The 16,613-nt window shown below is 45.0% G+C and overlaps 1 protein-coding gene across 3 annotated transcripts in view; it reads left to right on the top strand.

Moving 5' to 3' along the window:
- The window catches only part of LOC120981134 (BTG3 associated nuclear protein), a 317,594-nt gene that overhangs the window by 50,642 nt on the left and 250,339 nt on the right, over positions 1-16,613 (top strand). The window contains exon 1 of one of the 3 annotated variants that reach the window (XM_040410645.1): positions 10,369-10,386. The exons of the other annotated variants lie outside the window; for them this stretch is intronic. The gene's annotated coding sequence lies outside the window, so the exon portion shown is untranslated. Of the gene's footprint in view, positions 1-10,368; positions 10,387-16,613 lie in introns of those variants that run through there. 3 annotated transcript variants of the gene reach the window in all.

Raw genomic sequence — 16,613 nt, forward strand, 5'->3', positions numbered from 1 at the left:
TAGTTCTGGCTGCTGAAATGCAAAAAGGAATAAATTAGTGTGTCATTACAGTCCGATCGGGCCAAGTCATTAAGGGGTTTAGCACTCCAGGATTTACTGTAGAATGCCATCTCCCACCAGGCACAGAACCGGGTACAGGGGCATTCTTACCAATAAAGTCCAGGATTAGGAGAACATGGCTGCATGCTTCCACAAACAGTGCCAAACCTTTCCACAGGTTGTGTCTGGTATTGCAGCTCATCTGTAATAAAATGAATGGGGCTGAGCTGCAATACCACACACACAACCCATGGACTGGTGTGGCACTGTTTTTAGTAGAAAGCCGCCATGTTTTTGTAACCCTGGACAAACCCTTTACCCACCTAACTGTTCTGACCGAGCTGAGCTCAGGCAGAAGTGGAGGGGGGAAGGGGCTCCTTTAGCTGCTGGTGTCTCCTGATTGGTAGCAGCTAGAAACATGGGCCTGGTCTTGTTTGAAAGCTGGCATTGACCGTATTAGCCCAAGATAAACAGGAGATATCACTGTTAAAAACCTTCTTTTACTTTCACTTTCCGCTGCATTCACTGCATCCCGATTTCTAACAGGATATTTTCCCATGTAGTGAAGATAATGCAGTCATTTTGGTATTTTTTAAAAGCTTAGAATGTCAGCTTTCAAACAATACATATTTCTAGCTGGTACCAATCCAGAGATATGAGCAGCTAAAGCAGCCGCCCAACTCCCTTCGGTCTGGAGGAGGAGGAGGAGGGGGGGCAGTTGCAGATCTGATAGGCTGCAGGAGGAAAGGAAAAAAAGTTAAAAACATATGGAAATGTGGCATTATCATCAGTGTAGTGACCACATAATAAAGTTATGTTCTTTTTACCACACAGTAAACGTGTAAATAAATTCCACAAAATAATGTTAAAATGTTGTTCCTAAAAAAAAACGAATCCCACAAAATAATAAAAGAATTTAGAAGAAACAATTTAAATGTTATGACTGCTAGAACACTATTATTGGTCCTTAAAGGGGTCCTCTAACTTCAGCAAGTGGCATTCATTATTTAGAGGACGTTAACACCAGGCAGTTACTAATGTATTGTGATTCTCTATATTTCTTCCTTTGCTGGCTGGATTCATTTTTCCATCTCGTTATCCACTGCTCGTTTTCATGTAATCCAGCAGCGGTGGTCGTGCTTGCACACTATAGGAAAAGGCGCTGGCCTCTGGGCGGGGACTGTGGGAGCGCACATAGGCTGGTGCTTGTTCCTCTAGTGTGCAAGTACGGCACCACTGATGGATTGCAGGGTGGTTGTAACCATGGAAACGAGCAGTGTATAATGTGATAGGAAAATGAATCCAGCCAGCAAAGGAGGCAATATGGAGAATCACAATACATTAGTAACGGCCTGGTATTAACTGCATCTACATGATAAATGCTATTTGCTGAAGTGACACAACCCCTTTAAGGCTAAAATTGTCACTAAGAGGTTAAAAATGCAATTGTGTCCCCTGAGTTGTGCGACAAGAGTTACTGCAGACACATTAAAAATCTACAATAAAAAAAGTTACATTTTGGGAAGGTTTTTTCCAATTTTAATGTGACTGTGAGGAGGATAACATACATCACAGCAGATAATGGCGATGATCCAGATCGAACTCTCGGAATGGGATATAGTCCAGGGAAATCGGGTGAGCTCTCCTAGCTGGGCGCACATGGTTTCACCCATCCCTAATCCTAATTTTGCTGATACCTTTATCCGCAAAATCCTACTAAAATGATCACAGATCTTATCAGATTTTAGTTTTTGCATTTCTGATCCCTTAAATGACACATCCATGAGTGACGTAGCTTCTAGATGGGAACCATTATATAAATTGGGGGATATGTTCCCTGTTGATGAATGTTTTGATTGCATCATTTTTCTCTATTACTTTGTCCCATATGTGAACTTTAGCTCAAAATTGCTTCTTAATCCAATAAGATGTAATATTATTGGAGATGGGTTCACAGCGAGCGAGGGCCTCTATGACGACACTGACTGTGTAAGCCAGGTCTGCTGTTTGCATTGACCTCGTCCTCTGAAGAACGGGAACCTTTTACTCTGTTTTCCTCTTCTTCGTCATAGTAATGATAATTTCAGATTTTATCTATATTTTTGGCCCTTTAGTGGATTCCAAGCGTTGCGCTTCATCTCATTAGCTGGGTGTAAAGGGATGGCGAGGAGAGCTTCGCCTGTGAGTCAGAGATACGGCCGTGTGTGATCTGTCTGAGTTTATACTGAGCAAGCAAATATCGCAGTTCTTATAAGTTGGGCAAGATTGTGCTGGCTGGAAGACAACTGGTTATCATCCATTAGAAATGAGATTACTCTTCTCATTTTCCACCATTGTAACTTGTTCACTTGGTTTGACACATTCATCTTATATTCATTTTGCTGAGCTGTCTCACTGCTATTCTTCGCCTAGCACTACAGTTATTGTGACATGCTTAAAGCCGGCCATACACCTGAAAAGGAACCGGTCACCGGGATTTTGTGTATAGAGCTGAGGACATGGGTTGCTGGATGGCCGCTAGCACATCCGCAATACCCAGTCCCCATAGCTCTGTGTGCTTTTATTGTGTAAAAAAACCGATTTGATACATATGCAAATTAACCTGAGATGAGTCCTGTCCCTTACTCATCCCAGGGACAGGACTCGTCTCAGGTTAATTTGCATATGTATCAAATCGTTTTTTTTACACAATAAAAGCACACAGAGCTATGGGGACTGGGTATTGCGGATGTGCTAGCGGCCATCTAGCAACCCATGTCCTCAGCTCTATACACAAAATCCCGGTGACAGGTTCCCTTTAAGGGATTTTTGCCATCTTGTGTATCGGAGCATCTAGAGTCTTACTCGAGGCAAGTGTAAGGGCAAAGAAGGGTTGGGCATGTTGAGTTCTAATGGAGATAAGATGCCACTTGAGGTGTCTGAATGGGACAAAGCGGTCTGGAGGATTATAGTGGTTGGTGGGGGCAGGGGGGTCTGGAGGATAATAATAGAGGGATCTGGAGGAAGGGACAGAGGAGTCTAGAGGGTGGGGGACAGAGGGGTGTGAAGGATGATAGATGATTTGGAGGGAACAGTTGAGGGTGAAAGAGAATAGAGGCGACTAATGAAGCAAACAGAGGAGGTCTAGAAGAGGTGACAAAGGAATCTGGAGGAAGGGACAGAGGGGTGTGGAGGAGGGGACAGGAATCTGGAGGAGGGGGGCAGAAGGGTGTGGAGGGGACAGGAATCTGGAGGAGGGGGCAGTAATCTGAGGAGGGGGCAGAGGGGCGTGGAGGAGGAGACAGGAATCTGGAGATTGGTGAACGGAGGGGGACAGGTCGCTGTGGAGGAGAACAGGGGAGTCTAGATGCAAAGCGATCGTGGAGGAGGGGGCATAGGGGTGTGGAAGAGGGGATGGAGGGTTGTGGAGATGATGATAAATGTACTTGGAGGAGGACAAAGGGGTCTGGAGGGGACAGAGCAGTCTGGCAGACTTTCCTTTAGAACACATGCACACTTAGCTGAGCATGCATGTGTATGGAGCATTAGAAGGAATAGTTGGGTTCACATGTCGCAACTACAATGCAACAGGAGACGCCTTAAAATCTGCAGCAATATTGTGCTGCAATCTGCACTTTTGCCTTTTGTATTCTGATCATGGACTTTGCAGGATAGTAGTGGGGGAAATAGGGGTAATTTTTGGTGGGATGAATTGTGTGTTGCGGTCTCTGTGCTCACACATGCACATAGACATAGTTTTTGATCCATTAATTGGTATTGCTTGTCTCCACATCATTTAAGTGCTTGTAATGTTTTGGCCCTGCCAGGTCCCGGTGGGGAATATAAACCTCATCAGTTTTTGGATTAGGCTGTGCGCTGTGCTTATCTCTCTAATTGGATGTAAGTATTACTGGATCTGTGCACCACAGATTTCTATCTCTTCTCTAATGCTATGGCCAGAAGTATTTGTACATCAACATCACTGTTTGCCTGTTCTCGTTCATCTGTATTTTCAGGTCTATGTGTTGCAGTTTCTAGTTGCAAAAAATACAGTTTGCAATTGCAAATATGAAGCTGCCTGTACATAGTGTCAAGGATTTTCATCATAGGTTAACAGTGGGTCTTTGGCCTACGGACAAGCATGTAGTATGTGAAACGCAGTCCGTGTGATGGTCACATCTCCTGGACCGGCCACTTTTTAGCTTACCTGAATCATAGTGATCTCACTTGAATGCTGCTGTGAGTATGGGACAGTAGACCTGCAATGTGGCCTGGAACTCCTAGTATAGATCACTAGGATGCATTGAGTACAAATCAGCTGATACGTGCAGCTGTCACATGGCCTGCGATTCATGAACCGCACGCTCATCTGAAATCCACCTAAAAGTTTCCGTTCCCAGGCAGAGCTTGAGATATTTTGCATTACAGAATCGGTAGAATATTTTTGTGAGCAGAAAAATATTTCCTCTAAGGACACGGCCACGTGTAGCAGATCTGCTTTGGATTTTCTGCAGCTCAAAATCCACTGCATTTCCCCTACGTGTGGCTGTACCCTAATACAACTTTACTCCTGGTGTGTGCATTTCATACAGTAGGTTACTGAATTGTTACAGTATGGGTGTCTTTGATCTGTATTATAGCTATATGAGATCCGAGATGTGTTTGAGCCGGCGGCTTAAAATCTTATTTTCCAGAAATCTGTCCTAACATTGGAATAGAGAGAATCTGCAGGTTTTATACCATGCACTTCCCATGTGTTTATTTCCTCTTCGGTAGCAGTCAGTAATGGTATTGCCGCGTGTTCTCTGGTGTAGAACGGCCACAAGGCATTCCTTCTGCTGCTAGAGACATATAAAGGGCATTTTAGGACACTTCATGCGAGCGCTTTCTTCCCGGCCACAGTGTTTCCCTGATATCTTCGGAATTTTCCTCGAAGCAATACGATTTCCTCGTTTGGATTGGTTTATGAAACCATTGGTCCTATTTGGGGAATGGATTTATTTTTTATTTTTTGCACGGCCGGCTTTTATTTTAGTAAAGGTCAGTGGGGGTCAGAGCTGCTATGTCTGCGAGTTTTGCAGGGTTTCTTCGAAACAAAACAGAATTATCTGGATCATTTGCAAAATTGGATATGAGATTTCTCCCAAACACTTTAAGGGGGATTAACATGTGTATTGTTACTGCTTTGCGGACTCGCCTTTTCTTTTTTTTTTATGTTTTTATTTAAGAAACACCGAAACAAAAACAAATACATATTTAATCAATGGCATCGTATTTCTTATTCCTAATTTTCCTTTTTTTCCTTCCCTTTCCCATCCCGGACAACCCGAACCTACCCTCCCGCTCTTGCGATGCGTCTTTTTTTTTTATGTGGGGGAAGGGGTGGAGAGCCATAGAAGACAAACTACCACTTCCAACCTCCCCATATCTTGGACCATTTATCCTCAGAGTTTCTTTGTTTATATAAGACCTTCTTATATCTCTTAACTTTATTGACCAATTGCAACCATTCATTAAGTTTAGGAATATTTGGTGTAATCCAAACTCGAACAATCATCAGTCTGGCTAGAAACATAATTCTAATCAAAAGAATATTTTTATCCTTATGGCAATTTCCCTTGGTTAAGTCACTCAATATCCAACATTCAGGTGCAAATGGAATTACTACCCTCAATTTTTGGGTGATAAAATTCTGAATTGATTCCCAATAGGCTTTAAGATCTGGACATAACCAAAGCATGTGTAAGAAATCTGCCCGCTGTTCATCACACCGTGGGCATTTCGAAGATTCTCTTAATCCACATTTATTAAGCCAAATCGGCGTGATATACACTCTGTGTAAAATATTAAACTGTAGCAAAATGTGATTCGCATTATGTGATACTAATCTTAAATATATTTCCCCATTCCTGTGACTTGACCCTTGGACAGTCAATTCTCCAAGCCTTTTAACCCGGGGAAGCGACCTTGTCAAATAATGACCTAACTAATAATTTATATAGTTGGGAGATCTTGCCCTTCTGGCCCGAGGTCCCTATCAAAACGTTCAATTGTGAAGAAGTGTCTATCTCCAACAAGGAGACTTCTTTTACGCTAGATAGTGCTGAACGTATCTGAAAATACCTAAACCAACTTAAATTACTTAATAGATCAGAAAAGGAAAGTTCCTCGCCGTTCCTCACCACCTGTGAAACATAAATAATATTACTTTTCTGCCAAAACTTATCCCCAAATAATTTATGAACATCCTGTAGGTAATATTTATGCCAAAGAAGAGTGCGCAAAAGAGAACCCTTATCCCCATCCAGCTTCTAATAGTAGTCCAGGATCTAGAGAACAGCTTTCCTGTCGCTCTCAATTCATGTTCAACATTAATTAATCGCCCAGATTCCAGCAGAGTAAAAATATTATCAGACGGAGAACGTTCCACCAAGGACTTTTCTCCGACTCACAGAATAACCATAACTGCCCAGCCAAAAAATAGCCCTTAAAGTAGGGAAGATTCAACCCTCCCTGCTCAAGCGTAAAAATCATCCAGCTTTAACCTCACTTCTTTTCTTCCTCAGAGAAGGTCATTAATCAACCTCTCAATAAGTTTGATGAACTTGTCCTCAATCCAAATTGGTGAATTCCTAAGGATATAGAGAAGTTGAGGTAAAATCACCATCTTAACCAAAGAAATTCTATCAGATCTAGTCAAAAGTAATCGAAGCCATATCGTAATTTTTGATCTCAGTTTCGTTATCTATGGAGTCAAATTAAGTTGAGTAAAATCTTCAACCCTAGAGGATATCAACATACCCAAATATTCAAATTAATTAACCACGTTTCACATCGTCAGAGGTCCCTCGCTCCGATACTCAAAGTTATCTAATAACATGAGAGTAGTCTTTGACCAATTAATGTCCAGGCCTGAAACTTCCCCAAAGGGGCTAACTATGCAAATAATTCTTGGGAGCATTATATTAGTACAATTTATAAAAAATAGGACATCGTCTGCATATAGCGAAATCCGATCCTCTAATCCTAATACTCCAAAACCCTCAATCCCTGTATCTTGCCTAAGGCCTCATGCACACGGCCGTGTGCATGAGGCCTAACCCTGAGTGCCAGAGACTCGATAGAAATATCGGACAGTAAGAGTGACAGAGTGGGCAACCTCGACGGGTACCTGTTGTCAACCTAAAACTCGGGGTAAGACTTCCATTAAGATTCAGTTTTGCAATAGGAGAATTATACAAAAGCCTAACCATACTAATGAACCTTATACCAAATCCCATCCTTTCCAACACCTTCCATAGAAATTTCCACTCCACCCTGTCAAACGCCTTGGAGGCATCCAAAGACAGGATGGAGCGGGATTCCCCCCCGGGTGACTGTATATTCGCGAAAAGTCGATGGAGATTGTGATGGGTACCTTTATTAGGGATAAACCCATTCTGGTCGGGATGTATAATCGAGGCGATAACTCTAGAGAGCCTTATGGCCAACATCCTAGATAAGAGCTTAACATCTGTATTCAGGAGCGATATCGGTCTATAGGACCCCATGTCTAAGGAATCTTTCCCCTTTTTTAATATTAGTAGATTACAGCTTATGTCATAGACTCAGGAAGAGTACCCTCCTCCATCGACTCCTCAATTACCTTCAAAAGACATGGTATGATCACTGCACCATACTTTCCCCGACTGGCCGTTATCGCGGCCTCCAGCTCCTGATGTGAGAAGTCTACTTCAAGGGATTCTCTCTGCGGATCAGTAAGAACAGGGAAGGCGATGGAGTCCAAATATTCATCTATCCTTTCATCGGGAATAATATTCCTGGCTTTATATATTTCCGCAAAATGACTTAAAAAAGCACTGCGTCTCCTTTCTTGGATCTCTTTCGGGAAATCCGGAAAAAAGGACAGTTTCCTGCTATTATAAACAATAGGGGCCTCTCTGGCCCTCTTAAGGATCATATCTCTATCCCGGGAAACAACAGTCTTAGCCAGAAGAATCTGAGGTGGCATTCCGGGATTTGGTTTACCCCGGGGATTCGGTGGGCCCTCTCTATTAGGAACAACGCTGAGAAATGTTATTTTCCAAAGTTCTCAAAAATCAAGGACTGAACAAATCCTGCCGGATTTTTTTCCTCTGTTCCCTCGGGAAGCCCCAAAATTCTAACATTAGATTGTCTCGACCTATGTTCCAGGTCCACAACTTTTTGTTGTAAATTATTGTAGTCCGTTTTCAAGGTGATGGTTTCAGATTTTATTTCTTTTAATTCATATTCCAGGGAGCCAACGGACTCGCCTTCACCTAAATGATTTAGTTTCCTTTGCTGAAGGCCATTTCTGTTATGGTCAGTAACATTTGTAAACTTGTTAGAAGAGAATCTCCTCTTTTCATGAGCTGATTATATCTGTTTTTGGGATGTGTGTTGTATCATGTCCTATATGTTTGTAATGTCCCCGCACGCTGATTTCAGGTCCTGAGCCTGTGGGCTGAGGGTGAGAGGAAAGTCAGCATTTTGAGAAGTGTCATCCGTGAACCTTGGGCTGATATCTATAAATATATATCCCACCATCCATTCTGGATGTGATGCATGTAAGCAGACACTGCCCCTCCCTTGCTGCAGTTTTTGATGCGCGACCAGTGCAGCCGCACTGCCCCAGGTGGTTTTGCCTTGCATTGGCATGCTTACATGTTGTCAGTGGCAGGTAGCGGGTGTTGCATTCACTGTCTGAAGCTCTGCTGCTCCCTGGGGTCGAGCTGTTCCATTTACATACTCTGGCTAAAGGAGTGCCTGATAATGAAGCCCCTTTATCTTGTGATGTTCACGTCAAATCCCCGAGAATCTGCAGCCCCGCTGTTCCCACTTCTTATGTCATGTGTTTATATGGTCAGAGCAGCATTTGTAGTTGTGCGAACGTGTTTGTATGGGAGGCAGAATCACAGCCTGGAGCTCTGAAAGCAGTGCACACACCCTCCACGTAGTGAGGGTCATCAGCGCCCAGACAGATTCCCAAGACCTCTCGTTACATCCCATTTAACTCAATTATTCTAATCCCCTGTTCTGCAGAATACATGGGGAATGCATCAGATGCATTCAGAAGAGCTGCTTTCTGGTCAAGTTGTGATGGAGATTTGATGCTGCTTTTAGTACATACCCTGGACCTGTGCAGCACTAAACAGTTTTCTGACATGTCTGCTGCAATACAAGTCAGAAGCAGTCATTCTTTCATTGCAACCATTTCCCTTGCCCTCATAGAGGATATCAGGCCTTCCAAACCAATATCCATGGATTTTCAAGTTTGCACATCACTTTAGCACCTGAATGGAGCCCACGTTGACAATACTTGAGTTCATCAGTCCGATAAATGACGATTTACAGCTTCTGCAGACACATAATGGGTTGAGTTTCTGCTAGTCTTACCTGGTGCAAACAGATATATGAAATGGGATTATTGAGAGGTACTATTTATGCTTCATGTCCCCCTGACCACCAGGGGGAGCTGGTCAGCGTGACTCCATCTCCAGTAAGCTCCTCCTCGTGGTAGAAGACCTAATGCTGTACAGGAGGTTGAGGGCAGAATATATATATATCTGCCATAAAGATAGATTTTCATTTTGCATCTCAAAATAAAAATTTTGTGTCATAGGGGTTAAAATTTATTTTAAAAACCTGACTGATCCTCTGCTGATGTAATTCTGATGCTGCTCTGGTCCCGTCTCTACACACTGACAATGCTGGGGTAGAGACCGGGAGCAGCTCAGGAATGGCCACGGCATGGGATCGGTGAGCGGGATTCTGTATGCCGCTGGACGACCCTTTCATCAAGTCATCGCTTCTGTCTCTGGATTGTACGCTCTAGGGCTTGTTACTGCGCCGTTTGTAGATTTGCCATTCTCAGCAGTTTGGTTGCTGCCATGTTGAGTCCTCTCTGCTGTTCCCATGATACATTACAATAGAGGCAAACAGCCACCCGCTTTTAATTACACCCATCAGGACTATTAGGAGAGGCAGTTTTTTATTCTGTTTCTGCTTATACCATAAAAATCTATCAAACAATAAGAGCGACTGTTTCTTGGCTTCATTGTTCCCACTTCTGACAAACAGAGAGGATTTCATGCCTTCCAGTCCCAGTGTTTGTTTAGTCCTTCCTCTGGCTGTAAAATACCATTAATCAGCAAAAAATACACGGATACACGGCGGAAAAATTGTTTTCATTTACCAAAAAATAAAAATGTGATGTGAATCATTGTGCAAAGGACTGGAGACTAGAGAGAGAGAGAAGAATTTAAACATCGGCAGATGGAAGGGCTTGGAGAGGCTTTTGTACGGCTTGAATGCGGCCCAATTCCTATGCTGCGCTGTGTAAAAGATGTAGGGTGCACGAGAGGAGGTGAAATTAGGTCATGAACAACTTGATACCTGGAATCCGAATTCTGAAACGTGAGAGGAATGGGAGCTTAGGCCAGAAATATACATTGTTCCTCGCGGCAATGTCCCGGCTTGGGGAGACGTGACTTCACAAGCCTTTATATTGCTAGTGTAAGCATTTACATCGGAGTGTTTAATATATCGGTGCATATTTCAGTGGTATAACGTCAGCTTTCTTGTATGTACGTTTGCGCTAGTTGGGCCTTGGGGAATAATGAGCGACTGTTTTAAACAAAGAACTTCCTGTCGGTGCTCATGTTCTTGCTGATTGAGCCTAAAAGGGGTTTCCCACAAACCTCAGTGTAAAAATCCTAATCTACCTACATGTCTGTCTATGTAAATGTCATTTTTAGTTGCTTACTTTACATAGTGAATCTTTTTTATGTTCTCTCTGATCCCCAGTGGTTCCGCTCCTCTCCGTTTAATGGGCAGGATTGAGCAGTGCGGTGGCTCAGTGGTTATTAGCACTGGCGCCTTGCAGCGCTGGGGTCCTGGGTTCAGATCCGACCAAGGACAACATCTGCATGGAGTTTGTATGTTCTCCCCGTGTTTGTGTGGGTTTCCTCTGGGTTCTCCATTTTCCTCTTGCACTGCAAAGACAGACTGATAGGGGGCTTAGATTGTGAGCTCTTGCGGACAGCGTGATGATAATGTCTGTACAGCGCTGCGGAATATGTGAGCGCTATATGAGTACACTCTTGGAGTTTAATGTTGATCTCAAGTTGACTTTCTTCTGCTTAGACTTTTGTATGGGCACGGGCTGGGTCCGGAAAGAGGTGTAAAAAAGTGCTGAAAAATGGCGTTCACGAGTCTGATTTATTCACCAGGTGCACATACAGTTGGGCTTACAACTTACAATTAGGCCTCATGCACACGAACGCGTGCCGACCGGACCTGTGCTGCGGACCACAATTTGCAGTCCGCAGCAGGGCACCGACTGTAGGGCCGCAGGATCTGGACGTGGACCCATTAAATTGAAAAAAGTAGTGTGTGGGGTTCCCTGCCTCCGTTCCGCACCGACCTTCCGTATTGCGGTGGAATTCACACATCACATTGTGAAATCTGTTGTTAAAAATCCAATAAATTCAAAGCTGCCGGTAACTTTACATTCTGTTTGTCCCCTTCCTGCACATCAGCCGTGATGTGATAAAGTAGCCTACACCATCACCGGTACCTGTGACCATGGACAAGCACCAGTTAGGTTGCATGGGGGGGAGTTCATACCGTGTCAAAACATGCACCATCCTAATCAGACGTGTTTTTTTGTGTGTGTGGGGGGGGGGGGGGGGGGGGGGGGGGGAATCATTTATTGGCATATTCAGGATATTCCTTGATGTTCAGGATCCATCATTGTCTGGATGACGTCCGCATGGAAAAGGCTTTACAAAAAACCAACCACGTCTGACAAAGAGCTGACCCGTAAAACCTCACGAGCCGACCGTGTAAGACATTGCAGCTTGTAGACTGTGGTGTAGGTTATTGTGCGTCCAAGAGAAGCTAGTGGTGCTTTAAGAGCCCGGGGCGTGCGTCTGTCCTGAAGTCCGAGCATATTACTGTTTTATTATCAGGGAAGTGGATTTAATGGCGGCTGCAGATACGCTGACGGTTCCGCGGTGTCTATTAAAAGTTTCACAACTTGGAGTTTTATAGCGTCAGACATTTCCATAAAACCCCTTTTACATGGGCGTTCGCTTTGTGGCCGTCCTGTTTGTGGATCCCGCTGTTTGTGTAATATCGCAGCTCTGAGGGCAGCCATACCGCCTCCCCAAAATCAGTGCGACTGAACTTCATCCACATATCAGAGCCAGGGGAGCAGATGCCAGAAGGAGAATTGGGTGTCCGTATGATGTATGTGTTGTGCGAGCCTTGGCCTAATCTCCCGCTTTATGTCCTTTCTTACACAGCTCCTCCCGGAGCCAGCCACACATTTGTAATATTCACCATCAGGCAGGAAATATGTTTTTAATTTGTCTGCAGTGCATCGTAATCAGCCGCGTTCCAGCATTTTACCTCATCACTGTGGTTCCATACATTAAAGCGTGAGCTGGGATTAACCGTGTGGGTGCCAGCCTATGGAGACGGTCCTTAGGATATGTTAGAAATCCTTCAGTAATGATCTTAAAGTCTATGGGATTATAATGCAAAAGAAATGTTTTTTCCCCAAGTGGACGCCATCTCTACTCCTTTTTCCCGTACACCAGTTGGCTGTCACATGTGGATCCTCCTGTAGCATCTATATTGTGGTGGATGCTATAGGGCGGCATTTATTGGGATCCTAGTGCGCATGCGCAAAATATGACTGATAAAGGGGTTTTCTGGGTGTGTAATACTGACATTCAGTGTCCGATTGGCAGGGGATGGCATTAACTATCGCTCATTCACCCCTTCACCATCAATTAGTAGTGGAAATAATAAGAGGGACGATCACATTGCATCTCGTCAATTGCCGCTCGCTGTGGGCAGCGAATCTGGTCATATAAAGGACTCTTAAAGGGGTGTTCCCCTCTTGTTATTGGGTATTGCATTCTAATATTTAATTGTGCGATCTCCAGGACTCCTGCCCGTCCTAAGATTGAAGGTGGCGAGGATTTGATTACTTTTAACCTGCTCTGTGGTGTCGCCAGTCGCTGCCTTGTGGCCTTACAAGATGGTGGTCCTGGATGCTGTCCCCCCACTGAGCAGAATGTGACGGCATTACCGGGGAAGCCCTGGTGAAGGCCTGTGCAGCCGGTGCCTGTCAGCTCTTGGCCTGCGGTATGATTCCCGAGCCGTGCACAGGCGCAGCTTTCCAGCTTGCATTCTCTCGGCATGCTCCTCAAGCAGGAGAACGTGGGAAGTCGCCGTCCAGCCAACATGAGGCCGGAGCTGGTGTCAGAGGAACGCTGAGGTCTGACATCTGTGTATTTAGGGGATTACACGTCAGCCCCCTCTAATACAGAAGAGGGGCACAGGTGCCCGGGGGCTGCTCACTTTTTGGAAGACATAATTTCTTTGATCTTCTTCATCTCTGTTGGCACAAGTGCCCCTCTTGGAGTTGACACATATCAAAAGAGCCGCCAAATAAGCGGAGGTTTTCCATGATGCAGACCTTTTTGCCGTCACTAATTGTCCGTAATTCTCTCCCTGTTATTGTAGCCTTCACCTGCTTCAGCGTGAGGTGGGTCAATGACTGCCGGGGGGTGCACGCCTTCATTCAGGAAAAAGTCATTCCCGGACGCGGGGACACTGTCCAGACGCAGCTCTACATTCAAGCCAAACAATCCTGCAGAGAGCGGACTTTACTGTAAATGATGCTCGTTACAGAGATCAACATCATTTATCACAGGGGTTAAATGCGATCTGCTGGATGAAACCTAGGGTTTCGGTTCCAGGTTTTGCTCGCCAGAGCACCCTCGCCACTTTTTATGGCTTTCTCAGAGACCTTAATAAACAGCTAATAACTGTTAATCAGAAATGAATGTTGGAAGAGTGCCGCCCCTCCCCCTTCGCTTTATGTATTTGGGCCAGCCATGGTGTTTGGCCCCAATGAGGTTTACACAGGGTCAGGGGCCGTGGATAAGACTGTACCTTGCCAGCTCAGCCCAGGATATGAAATGTGTGATTCTATGAATGCCAACCTTCAAACAACTCGCCTCCACGGAGAATTAACCTCTGCAGATCCTGTTCAAACAGCTTCCTGATTGGTTGGCAGCGCTCAGCCGGCGGCGGTTAATCACCTCCATGTATTTGTCAGCCGGATCAAAGGCTCTTTGTGCGCGCCTCCAGCCGGCGGGATCAGTGTCCGCCCCGCACACCGGGGCATAGATGCCTTTTGTAGCTACTGAACAGTGACCTAAATACGAGGCCTCTGTGCAGCTTCTCCCATCGTCACATCATGCACAGGTTTCATACCTGTTACTTACCGGGGAGCATGTGCTCTGTGTGACGTTCAGCTTTTTCTTCTTTTTCCCCCTAAAGTAAAAGCACTTTTTTAAGTTGCAGATTTCGGCTTTAGTTTGCACCGTCGTTACAACACCTCTTGTCAGCATGGCTGATCCTAATTGGATAAGGTTTCCATGCTCCATTTCTTTGTTCTGCTCCTTTTCTATAGACTTGAAATGTTCAGTTGCCTGCGGTCACCACTAGGGGGACAACCTGTTGATGGCTTTCCTTCAGTAGACCCCTTATTGAGATCACCCCCTGGTGGCAGCAACCTGTAACTGTGCTATTTGCGAACATTTCTGTGGCTGGGAACTGTACTTTGTACAGAAGAGGCAGATACACTAGGAGCATGCTCCATCTGTATAATTTATTGTCAGGCAGCTAACGAGCCTGACTAGTGCTGATCAACGATATAGCAGGTCGTACGCTTGATTGCTGTATTTATAGGTTGTAGTTATCGGGTGGGGGTCCATGTGTGTAAGAAGGACATTGCAGCACTAGAGCGGAGGGTGGAGGGCGATCAAGGTACTTCAGTGGGGAAAATCAGATTGCTGATGTACAAATACATGAATGGACAGTGCAGAGATCTTTCTGATCATCCTTTTATGCCTTGACCAGAGGACGCTCTCTACATCTAGAGGAAAGAAGGTTTCTTCATCACTATAGCCAGGATTCTTTACTGTCAGAGCAGTGAGACTATGGAGGTTGTGATGGCCGATTCATTATACAAGTTCAGGAGGTTCCTGGATGTAGTAATATCACCAAGTTGATGGGGTGCTGATCCAGGGAGTTGGAATCGGAAGCAATTCTACCCTTAAAGGGAACCCGTCACCCCAAAATCTCATATAAAACCGCCAGCATTACCTTATAGTGGCCCCCAGTCTGTCACTAATGAGGTGTTTGATCCGGTAATCTGATGCTCCATACATGACAAAAACGATGTTTTAATCGCCATCAGCGCTATCTCGCCGGTCAGTCTGAAGTCAAGGTGGCAGCGGCCTCCTTTTTTCAAGTCAAGATAAGCAAGCCCCCTAACCGTCCCCTTTTCTGTGTGATTGACATCCTGCTCCTTGTTACTGCGCGATCCCGGCTCCCGCTGTCAGCCGGGTTTCATCCGCGCACCGCGCATGCGTGAGACTAACGCAATCCCAGGCCGCCGTGCAGGATGTCAATCACACAGAAGATGGGACGGTTAGGGGCACGCTTATCTTGATTTCAGACTGACCGGCGAGATAGCGCTGATGGCGATTAAAACATAGTTTTTGTCATGTATGGAGCATCAGATTACGGGATCAAACACCTCATTAGTAACAGACTGGGGGCCACTATAAGGTAATGCTGGCGGTTTTATATGAGACTTTGAGGTGACGGGTTCCCTTTAAAGGGGTCCTCTCATTTCAGCAAATGGCATTTATCATGTAGAGGAAGTTGGTACAGGGCACTTCCTAATTTATTATGGTTGTCCATATTGCAAGTTTTTCCATCACATTATGCACTGCTCATTTCCATGGTTACAACCATCCTGCAATCCATCAGTGGTGGTCGTGCTTGCACACTATTGGAAAAAGCATCGGCCTTTCTGGTGGCCGGAACCATAGGCGTGCACATAGGCGCACACACTTTTTCCTTTAGTGTGCAAGCATGGCCACTGATGCTGGATTGCTGAGCGGTCGTAACTATGGAAACGAGTATAATGTGATGGAAAAATGAATGCAGCCAGCAAAGGAGGCAACATGGAGAATCACAATACATTAGGAAGTGCCTTGTATTAACTGCATCTACATGATAAATGCCATTAGCTGAAGTGAGAGGACCCCTTTAATATGGTGAGAGCACCTGATAAAGGGGTTTTACCTTCCTCTCGATCAACACAGGTGGATTACAGGTTGGACCTGGTGGACCTGTGTCTTTTTTCACCCTTCTCATCTATGGAACTTCAAATGAGAGCAGGATGGTTTGTCGTCTGATCTCTGGGCAGGTTTACATGGTGGTCGGGTGACCATCATCATATAACGCAGCACTATACCGTCAGAAGGAACGAGCAAGCAAAGCCAGACCGAGTAAGAAACGAGAGCGAGGGCCCTGCTCACAAGAGCTTACACTCTATGAGGAAACAAGGGCGACACAGCAGGTAGAACCGTAGAAGGGCCTTTTCTGCACAACCCTTCAGCCGTCTGTTATAAAACTAGAATAAAAGGCCCTTTGGCCTCCAGATCACAATGAGCTGCTCCGAGGCGTATGCACTCACT

This window comes from Bufo bufo, chromosome 10, assembly GCF_905171765.1.
Source record: "Bufo bufo chromosome 10, aBufBuf1.1, whole genome shotgun sequence".
Taxonomy (NCBI): Eukaryota; Metazoa; Chordata; class Amphibia; order Anura; family Bufonidae; genus Bufo; species Bufo bufo.